Source organism: Oncorhynchus tshawytscha, linkage group LG20, assembly GCF_018296145.1.
Source record: "Oncorhynchus tshawytscha isolate Ot180627B linkage group LG20, Otsh_v2.0, whole genome shotgun sequence".
Taxonomy (NCBI): Eukaryota; Metazoa; Chordata; class Actinopteri; order Salmoniformes; family Salmonidae; genus Oncorhynchus; species Oncorhynchus tshawytscha.
In genome coordinates, this window is record NC_056448.1 from 23,077,967 (window position 1) to 23,089,747 (window position 11,781).

Consider the following 11,781-nt stretch of genomic DNA (forward strand, 5'->3'; position numbering starts at 1 on the left):
CATCTAACATTCTTCCATCCCAATGACCCACCCACCACCAGCCGCCCAAACCCTGACAACCCCAAACAAGACAGCAGCCATCCAGACAAAGCAATAACGCTCACTCGGATATACAGTCATGAAACAGCTTAACTACATTAATATGGCTTTTACAAAATCCTTTACAACATGTGGATCTCAAATACCAGAGTTGGCCACTCCTGCTTGAAATAAAAAAAACACACAAAACTGTATTCAAATATTTGTGAAGAAACTTGGTAGAGTGAGCTGCATGTAGCCAAGTACTGTATGTCACTTTAGCTGTGCAGATACACCTTCAATGAATAATCAGCTTTGATTTTAGTATGAGGACCAACACTGGAAGGTGAGAATATAGAATAGACACTTGATAGTCAAGAGGAACACGAGAGTGCAATTTGAGACATTTAGTGGCAATCAGCAATCTTAGACGGAAATGTGTGTGTGTGTTCGTGCTGGTTAAATGTCTCCACAGGGGCAAAACTGATGACCACTTTACTTCTCAATGAACACACACAGACACAGATGCATACATAGGCAAACACACGCACGCACACACACACATGCACGTGCACACACATACGCATGCGCGGGCACACACACGCACACACAGTGACTGTGGCTTTGGAGTCAGCACTGGCTGGGTGTTTGACCTCCGTGATTTGTCAAGGAGTGGGTCCAGAGTCATGTCTCAGCTGCCTCTTCTCCTCTCCTCCTCTCGCTCATACATATTCATCTCATCAGTGAGAAAGGGCACCTTCTCACTTTAGTCACAGTCCACAAAATTCAGTCAGAGCAGTCTGTCTGCGTGTGTGTGTGCAGATAATAATCAGATTCGATACATCCAAGAGGAAATAAGGAATAGATTAAATTGCATATTATCCTACTTAAAATACAGCCAACTCCCTCCAGACAGCATGCATCATCTCAGCATCTCTTCTATTAGTCTTTATGTTTCCACCACATCCTACAGTTAATTTCCTGTTCAGACTTTTCCTATACTCCAGCTATAGTGAACCTGTCCACTAATAAGTCAGAATCAAACCACACTGTATAGGGCATTAACTAAGAGAAGAAAAAGCTGCAATATGAAATCCGAGGAGAGGAGAGCGAGGAGTTTTTTCAGTCTCAGCATGTTGGCTGTCACGTCAGTCGTCGTGAGGCTGCGTTGGATTCAGCCCGAAGACGAGACGTGGCTAAAAGCCTTTCAGTTATCACAATAAAATGTCTAATAAGTGCCACAGACTCTTCATGCAAACTTTTAATCAACTTCCTAAAATCGGAGCAGATTTCTATATTCATGATGCTGAGACAAAGGCCAGTGTTTGAGTATGTGCTGAAATGTCCATCCGCAATGAAAAACTGATCAATGTTATCAACGTAAGTGAATTTCATATTTTATTCACCAAACTTTTAACCTAAATCCAATGACATGGTGATATTTTTTATTGATTTCACGTTGAATTCACGTTAGTTGAAAACTCAATCAAATGTAAATTCGCTACACTGCTGAATCGTGACAGAACAATGTCCAGAGAAGTCATTGTCTTAGTTTGACTATTAGTGAAAACGGTTCTTTGAACTCTCAATTGGTTGTACTAGATGTAGGCTAATCTCCATGCAACCACTACCATATGATGAATAACTCAAATTCACATATTCAGATATCATGTATGTTTCGTTTTCACGTCCACCCCTGCTCCGGAGTTCAACGTCACCTGTCTACTAACCACCAGTCCTGGCAACCATCATTATGCACACCTGCATCTCATCATCAGTCACACCTGTACTTCATTACTCCTTTTATTACCAAACCTTTATTTAGCCCTCTTTTGTTATCAGTCAGCAGGTAGAATTGGTTGTTTCCATGTGCTGCTCTTGGTTTGTATTGGCCCATGTTCATTGTTATTATACTTATTAACTGCACCTGCTTCCTGACTGCCTGTGTCTACGTTACAGAATACTACCTAAAAAAAACAGAAGCTACAGTTAACATTTTCATGCGTGAGTTCCAAATATCTCTAACTGTCACCCCAGTGTGTTTAAAAAAAAATGTTTTTTTTATGCACATGACGTTAGAACGTTCTCTCCATTCAAGAATGTGATTGTTACGCAACAATATATTTAATCCGCCCTGCCTTCAAACCAAGGTACGCAGCCTGTTTTTATAGGCTGTTTTCAATTTGCCAATTTCAAATGATTTTCTAACAAGTTTTTTTATTTTCTAAGAACAGTTTGAATTGAGGTGTGTTCCGCCTCATTCATTCACATAAGTATAATTTTTTAAAACTTTTGTGGACCAATTTTAGAAAATTGACATTTCTGACCCGTACAAAATTCCCCAAACACTTCCCAATTGTTTGTGCAGTTCAAGTCTGCAGACATTTGCTCATCTCCCGTCCTGCACACACGTGTTCACATTTCCCGTCTGTTGCCTGCATCGCAGTCATAGTTGTTTTCATTGCCAATAATAACTTTGGAAATGTGTGCGTTTCTATCAAAGTGACTTATTACGTTATAATAGTTTCTGCATGTCGTTTCTACTGTAGCATAATATGTTCGTGTATATTCCTTATAACCACGGACACGTTACTCATTTCATAACCTTTATCGTGTTATAGTCAATGCTTAGGTAGCTAGCTACGTTCTTCTATTAGCTATGGAAAACCATTCTAATTGCGTCAGAATTATTAGTATGTGTTGTAATTTGAAGCTACTCTGGCCGTATGACTCCCAAGTGGCACAGCTGTCTAAGGCACAGCGTCTCAGTGCTAGAGGCGTCACTACAGACACCCAGGCTCAAATCCAGCCTACGTTTCTATCAAAATAAGTGCCTTATTACGTTATAATAGTTTCTGCATGTCTTGTTATACCGTTTCTACTGTAGCTCACTGTGTATGGAGCATAATATATTTGTGTATATTCCTTATAACCGCGGACACGTGAGGTAATGTTACTCATTTCATAACCTTTATGGTGTTATATTCAATCGTGCTTAGGTAGCTAGCTACATTCTTCTATTCGCTCTGTAAAACAATTCTAATTGCGTCAGAAGTATTGGCTTGTTGTATTTTGAAGCTACCCTGGCTTTGACTCCCGAGTGGCACAGCTGTCTAAGGCATAGCATCTCAGTGCTAGAGGTGTCAGTACAGACACCCTGGTTCAAATCCAGGCTGTGTTTCTATCAAAGTAAGTGCCTTATTAAGTTAACAGTTTCTGTAAGTGAACTGTATGTCCAATTACAAAAAAATCCCTTGTTCAGTAATCGTCTCACCTGTTAGTTGGCGGTGAACTATGTGTCCAAAGGGCTGCATTGATCAGATGGAAAAATATAATCTCATACCACTTGGTTGTTTTCTGAGTGCATTCCACAAAGCTGTTTATCATGTCTGCCTTAACCTCAATGGGGGCAGTGGATATAGTCAAGCACGCAGTCTGGTATGATTTTTCTCTCTCCCGTCAGGTAGTCCACATGGTTGCTGTATGGACAGTGGAGAGGACATGGCTGTCTCGTTTGTCATGCCACTTTACTGCCAGCTGTTGACATTTCTTATTTTGTGTAATGGGTCATTTAGGATGGCAGTAGCATTGTTGATGAAATGCAGTCATTGCAGCAGAACTAGGAAGCAGTTTTGGGAAAAGAGAGTGGCAAAGAAGGGAATTGCAAACACAGGATCTGTGCTCCAGTATTCTCTTAGGGAGTTATTCTTTACTATCCCCATGAGAAGGACTGTCACCAGGAAGGTATACATTTCACTAATTGTGGTTGTTCCACCCCACTCCTGGCTCTCTTCTCCTGTAGCTCCAAGGCATAGTGATTGGTCTCTGCTATGTCTCCCACCAGCTCCTCTGTCAGAAACAACTTGAAGCACTCTGCCTCAGATGGAAATGGTGAGGGGTGTTGCACAAGGACTGGGACTCATCAAAGCAAACAGCAGGGCCAGGATGGGTGAAATGGCTGTCAGCCTTCCAGCTACCACAGAACTCCTGTACTTCATCCACTGTCTGTCTGCCTCCATCACCACCAGCATTTTCAATGGGAACTGGGACTTTGTCAGTAGACAAGGGGGTCCTCAGATTCAGGGTTCTCAATGGCTGGGGGGCAGCTCGTCACTGTCAGAATCTGATTCCTGACTTTCAGACTCATTAAAAAATCTCCAGAATTTCTCCTTTCGAAAGACATTGCTAATGCTACAGCTTATCTCACTAGCTACATACATAAACAACAACACTGAATTGCTCAGTGTGAGTGCGAGGTTAAGTGATTGACTGCCTGCACACGCCATTTGTATCAAATCACTATCAGAAAATGTTTTGCGTGGTAATCATGATAGCTCATGCATTCAGATTCTTGCATAGATTGTAATGGGCACATACGTGTGTAAAATACTTTTTTGAAGGTTGTACCGATTATGATGAGCTAAGCTAATTCCAGCTATGTGTGGAGCCAAGTTTGTTGACATACAATGCATTCTGGGTTTCACGTAATCGTCTGTCAGACCAAAGATGCTATAACAAAATGAGGTGAGTAAGGGTTCACTCATTTTTTGAAAACTTCAGGAAGTGAATGGTGTGATGTGAACTATGGTAGACGACACACCCCTTCAACATGCATACTATAAACAGACAGCTGACAAGATGTGTTCGATCTTTGGTTTCTGTAAGGAAAAAAAGCATGGCGGTGCGCTGGAACTAATCGTCGGATTACTTTTGATTTCTAGAAAGTGTTTTACTCAATTATTTAGATCATTGGTGAGCTCACCAGTGATGTGATTAATTATAAATAGTAATTGCTGTTAGCTAATTCATACCGTAGTTTATGTCAGCAGGGAATTATAAAATATGACCGCTTGTGTTGCGTCAATCTTTCCTCAGTTAGTGCTAGGACAAATGTAGTCTACATTTTTTTCCGATTTGAATGATTGTGTTATGCTATAGATACTTCTGTGAATATCTGAACATTGCTTCCAAAAATAAACTGCTCACATTCTGGACATAACTTTGTAAGGACTGTGTTCGTCAATCAGCTCAAATGCTGATTGTTGCATCAAGCGGCAGTTCTAAATAAGCGTTCTAATCACACGGGTGTGATCTAAGCTTCAGGGACCACTGTTGAACGATCACACCCGTGTGATGGTACGTGTGAAAGGGTTAATAAAGACATCTCCCAGATTGTCGGTGAACAGGGACACCTATTTTGTCAATACTAAGACCAGCTGGCTCAATTGGGAACGGCTATGGATGAGGTCCTCCGCGTTCTTCAACGAGTCGTCATTACTCAAGGGGCATCGTCTCCAAAGAGCAGACGATTCTCTGCCACAAGTCAGCCCAGCGAGCGAGTACCGCAGCAGTTCATCCTGGTCAGCGATGTCCGATTGTCCCTCCCGGACAAATATGACTGGACTCCATCAAAATTCTGTGGCTTCCTACTTCAGTGCTCCCTCTCTTTCGCCCATCAGAGTGGAGTCCCCACCATTGAGACATCCAAGATTGCCACGGTTATTTCTCTGCTCTGAGTCAGAGCCTGAACTCATGGAGGTAGGGGCCACACACCTCTCTGTGGCTGAGCGATGCCGTCGCAGACAGCTGGTGCTCTGTCCATATAGCGGACAAGAGGGGCACTAGCTTCAATGGTGTCCGGTATGTTCTAACTGGGGTTCCATGAGAGCAGAGGGACAGCCACGTGATCATCCGTCTCCTGGGTTTGGCGTGAGTATTCCATCATCATCAATTTCCGCCAAACCTTTTCTTGTATCAATTTCACTGGCTGTCTGTCCTTCATGTTTGTTTCTACAGCTCTAGTGGACTCCAGTGCTGTGGGGAATTTTATTGACCAGGCCCTCCTCCCTTAACATCACCTCATACTCGCTCTCTTCTCCTTGTCCGGTTCATGCGCTGGATAGTCAACCACTAGGATCCAGGACAATCACACACATAACAGCACCACTCACCCTCACCGTGGAATCCATATACTGTATAAAGAAATCCTTCCCTTCCTCATCACCCGTTCCCTGTGGTTCCACGTCGGTGGAAAGCCCCGTGGTTGCCCTTCAGCACAAGACCCGCGCCACATGTCTCCATCCTAATCACCCCTGCGACTGTGTCATCGACCTGCTTGCAGGCTCTGCACCTACGTGTGGCCGCATATACCCTCTGTTGGTGGCAGAAACCAAGGCTATGGAGAAGTACATCCAGGAGGCTCTCCAGCAGGGTTTCATTCGTACGTCCACCTCCCTTGCATCGGCAGGCTATTTCTTCGTGGCCAAGAAAGACGGAGGATTGCGCCCGTGCATCGATTACAGAAATCTGAATTCCATCACCACAACGTACCGCTACCCCTTCCCGTTGGTTCCGGATGCGATTGAACAACTCTGCAGGGCCTGGTTTTTCAATAAATTGGACTTGCGTAGTGCCTGCAATTTGATCCGCACCCGGGAGGAGGGTAAATCGAAGACAGCCTTCAGCGCGGTCTACCCGGCTCCCTTTGAGGAGCACATTGCTCACATTTGAGTAGTCTTGGAACGCCTGCTCAGGTCTCCTTCTTGGGTTACCTGATCGGCCCGCAAGGAATCATGATGGATGAGAGGAAGTGGATGCTGACAGGTCATAGCCAGTCCCAACCACCATGAAGGGATTAAAATGGTTTCTGGGCCAACTTCTACCGCTGATTCATAAAGCACTTTAACTCGATCGACTCTCCTCTCACTTCTATCCTAAAGGGTGGTCCGCGGAAGTTGGGATTAAATTCTTCAGCTGACAAAGCCTTTAGCCTACTGAAGAGTCGATCCTACTCTGCCCTTCGTGGTGGAGATGGACGCTTCAGAAGTAGGTGTGGGGGCTGTCCTGTCCCAACGTCAAGGTAATCAACAGAAATTGTATCCATGTGCATATTACTCAAAAAATCTGTTTCCTGCAGAGAGAAACTATGATGTTGGCGATCGGGAGCTCCTGGCGATAAAGTTGCCATTAGAGGAGTGGAGACACTGGCAGGAGGGCGCCCATGACCCATTTCTCATCCTCACCGACCATCGGAACCTGGAGTATATACGGACAACGAGGCAACAGAACCAGATTCGATCTCACTCTGCAATCGTCATCACACTGCACACTGCACTAATCCCATCTGGACAAGAGGAATACCTATGTAAGAACACTGTTCATTGACTACAGCTCAGCATTCAACACCATAGTACCCTCCAAGCTCATCATTAAGCTTGAAGCCCTGGGTCTCAACCTGGCCCTCTGCAATTGGTTCCTGGACTTTCTGATGGGCCGCCCCCAGGTGGTGAAGGTAGGAAACAACATACCCACTTCGCAGATCCTCAAAACTGGGGCCCCACAAGGGTGTGTGCTCAGCCCTCTCCTGTACTCCCTGTTCACCCATGACCGCGTGGTCATGCACACCTCCAACTCATTCATCAAGTTTGCAGATGACACAAGAGTAATGGGCTTGATTACCAACAACAGCAAGATAGCCTACAGGGAGGAGGTGAGGGCACTTGGAGTGTGGTGTCAGGAAAACAACCTCTCACTCAACATCAACAAAACAAAGGAGATTATGGTGGACTTCAGGAAACAGCAGAGGGAGCACCCCCCATCCACATCGACAGGACAGTAGTGGAGAAGGTGGAAAGTTTTAAGTTCCTCAGCGTACACATCAGACTAACTGAAATGGTCCACCCACACAGACAGTGTGGTGAAGAAGCCGCAACAGATTTGATATTGCCCAGGTAAAAAAACATCAAAGTCGATGCCCTATCCCATCTCCACGATTCAGGAGAGGTTCCTGTCTTGAGTGCACCCATAATCACACCTTCTCGAGTCATAGTCCCCGTGCTTTGGGATGTAGATGTCCACATTTACCAGGCCCTGGAGTGGGAACCCTGCCATCTGTCCTCCTGAGCGGCCCTACGTTTCAGCGGGGATAAGGGATCGGCTATTGACCTGGGTGCACATTTTTCATTGCTGGATAACCAGGTATTACCTGCACCATTCGGTCCATCTCTGGAAAGTATTGGTGGCCCACCTTGGTGCATGACGTCACTTGATATGTCAACTCCTGTTCCGTATGTTCCCAATCCAAATCCCCCCAGAACACTCCAGCAGAGAACTCCTTCCCCTTCCCAAGCCTGTCCATTGACTTTGTCACTGATCTCCCCTCTTCTGATGATTTTACCACCATTTTGGTGATAGTGGACAGGTTCTCTAAATCATGCCGTTTCATCCCTCTCTCAGGTCTCCCTACCACTCTCCAGTTTGCTGAGGCACTGTTTCAGCAGGTCTTCCAGCACTATGGCCTTCCGGAGGATATCGTCTCCGACCGTGGCCCCCAATTCACATCACGTGTATAGAAGGCTTTCATGAAAAAGCTGGTGGTCACGGTCAGCCTCACTTCCGGGTACCGGCCTCAGTCTAACGGGAAGGTAGAGGATGAACCAGGAGCTAGGGAGGTTCCTGAGGAGCCACTGCCAGGACCGGCAGGGGGAGTGGGCCAGATTCCTTCCTTGGGCTGAATGCGACACTCCTGCACCGGGCTTAACTCCCTTCCAGTGTGTTCTGGGTTATCAGCCAGCCCTGGCTCCTTGGACTCCAAGCCAGACCGAAGCTCCTGCGGTGGACGAGTGGTTCAGGCACGCAGAAGAGGTATGGAACGATACCCACATGATGGGATGATACCAGCGAGCCCTCCTCCATCAGAAAGAGCAGGCAGATCGCCACCGCAGTGAGGCTCCTGTGTTCCATCCTGGTGATCACGTCTGGCTCTTCACCAGGAATCTCTCCCTACAGAGGAAGATTGGGATTTTCTAAGCTAAACTGACCAAGACACTCCTCCAACAACACATAAAACCTCACATAATTCTACCCAAAACCTATGATAATTTCTCTCACCCAGTGGCATATGGGTTATTCAGGTGAGCGCAGATGTTGCCCGTGATAAGCAGTGGCCACTTTGTCAAAAGCAAGGGTGCAAAATATATTGCTTGTCCATGCAGGGCGCACCTCTACAGGGTACTGTTAGAGAGTTGAATTTGCTGCGGCACTCCAACAACATTCCATCAAAAAATAATCTAACATAGCCTATGGTAGAATGAGAATATGGCCTTTTCTGTAGCCTACAGGCTGGAGTCCCTGCCGCTGAAAAAAACTTCCATCCTTCAATTATTTTCGTACCCTTCCCCAGATCTGTGCCTCGACAAAATCTTGACTCGGAGCTCTACGGACAATTCCTTCGACATCTTGGCTTGGTTTTTGCTATAACATTCACTGTCAACTTTGGGACCTTATATAGACAGGTGAGTGCCTTTCCAAATCGTGTCCAATCAATTGAATTTACCACAAGTGGACTCCAATCAAGTTTTAGAAACATCTCAAGGATGATCTTTGGAAACAGGATGCACACCTCAGCTCAACTCGAGTCTCATGGCCAAATTCTGACTCTGTGAAGGAGTGTAGCAGAGACGAGCAGCAGGCATTCATGAAACTACAATTATGGCCATACTGACAGCCTGAACAGGAAAGTCTGAGCTACATGAACTCAACTGATATTAACATGCATGTGTGTATGGGACACAGGAACTCAGTCAGAGTCACAACTTATTGTTGACAGTTAGAATAGTAATATTAACAAGGTGCAATTACTGTCTTATTTCACTGTAGAGCCTCTAGCCCTACTCAATATGCCTTAACCAACCATGTTGTTCCACCTCCTACATATGCGATAACATTACCTGGTTTAAACGTCTCTAGAGACTATATCTCTCTCATCATTACTCAATGCCTAGATTTACATCCAATGTACTCACATCCTACCTTAGTCTGTACACTATGCCTTGAATCTATGCTATCATGCCCAGAAACCTGCTCCTTTAACTCTGTTGCGAACGTGCTAGACGGCCAGTTCGTATAGCCTTTAGCCGTACCCTTATCCTACTTCTCCTCTGTTCCTCTGGTGATGTAGAGGTTAATCCAGGTCCTGCAGTGCCTAGCTCCACTCTCACTCCCCAGGTGCTCTCATTGGTTGATTTCTGTAACCGTAAAAGCCTTGGTTTCATGCATGTTAACATTAGAAGCCTACTCCCTGAGTTTTTTACTCACTGCTTTAGCACACTCTGCCAACCCGGATGTCTTAGCCGTGTTTGAACCCTGGCTTAGAAAAACCACCAAAAACCCATAAATCTACATCCCTAACCATAACATTTTCCGCCAAGATAGAACTGCCAAAGGGGGCGGAGTTGCAATCCACTGCAAAGATAGCCTGCAGAGTTCTGTATTACTATCCAAGTCTATACCCAAACAATTCGAGCTTCTACTTCTAAAAATTCACCTTTCCAGAAACAAGTCTCTCAATGTTGTCGCTTGCAAAAAACCACCCTATGCCCCCAGCTGTGCCCTCGACACCATATGTGAATTGATTGCCCCCCATCTATCTTCTGAGCTAGTGCAACTAGGTGACCTAAACTGGGGCATGCTTAACACCCCGGCCATCCTACAATCTAAGCTTTATGCCCTCAATCTCACACAAATTATCAAATTGAACCTACCAGGTACAACCCCAAATCCGTAAACCCGGGCACCCTCATAGATATCATCCTAACTAACTCACCCTCCAAATACACTTCTGCTGTTTTCAATCAAGATCTCAGCGATCACTGCCTCATTGCCTGAATCCGTGATGGGTCTGCGACCAAACGACCACCCCTCATCACCGTCAAACGCTCCCTGAAACACTTCTGCGAGCAGGCCTTTTTAATCGATCTGGCCGAGCTATCCTGGAATGACATTGACCTCATTCCATCAGCAGATAATGCCTGGTTATTCTTTAACCTCTCTACGCACCGAACCCGTTAGCGGGATTAAATTCGACAACATACGGTGATCACTACATAAATAGTCATATTAATCATTCATGAAAATACAAGTGCCTCACATGTTTCGAAAGCCTAGAATCTTGCTAATCCAACTGCGTTGTCAGATTTAAAAAATGATTTACTGCGAAAGAATACGATGCGATTATCTGAGGATAGAGCCCCATTAAAAAAAACTATTTCAACCAGCACAGGCGTAACAAAATCACAAATTGCAATAAAATAAATAGTTTACCTTTGACGATCTTCCTCTGTTTGCAATCCCAATGCTCATCGTTACACAATGAATAGTCTTTTGTTTGATAAAATCCATTTTTATAGCCTAACAAGAAACATTTTGTGAACCGCTTGTGTCGGGAATTCCGTCTCATTCAATTTTCGACGACACATTCAATGTAAATACACACACGAAACGTGACTTTTCCAGTCATGTTTGGTTTCATTGCATTCAACTGGTTTGTTTGTATCACAACCAAACTTGATAGGTCATTTCGTGCGACGTATTGACTGAAAGAAACCGATTTGAAGACAACAAGTAATGACATCATTGTGTACCAATGATATGACCGCTGTTTCGTTGATTGACTATTTTAACCCAATGACAACTGATCGTCTTGAAATCTAGCTGGGTAGATTGCCAATGAGCTGAGGTAAACGGCAATATGTAATGGTTATGTGTTGGAAGACCAACCCATGTAGTAAACTCTGGCGTAAAGAGGGTCATTCGCCATTGAAGATTCATACTGGAAGGAGCGCATGTTACACACAGCACTTTTTTGGTAAAGCGCATCTTCAGCTGTTTATATATCAATCAGTATGGTGACTAAGTCAGGGAAAGCTAAATCTAAGTCTAGATATACAGATGTACACACAATTTTAGAAGAAATTGATCGGGAAA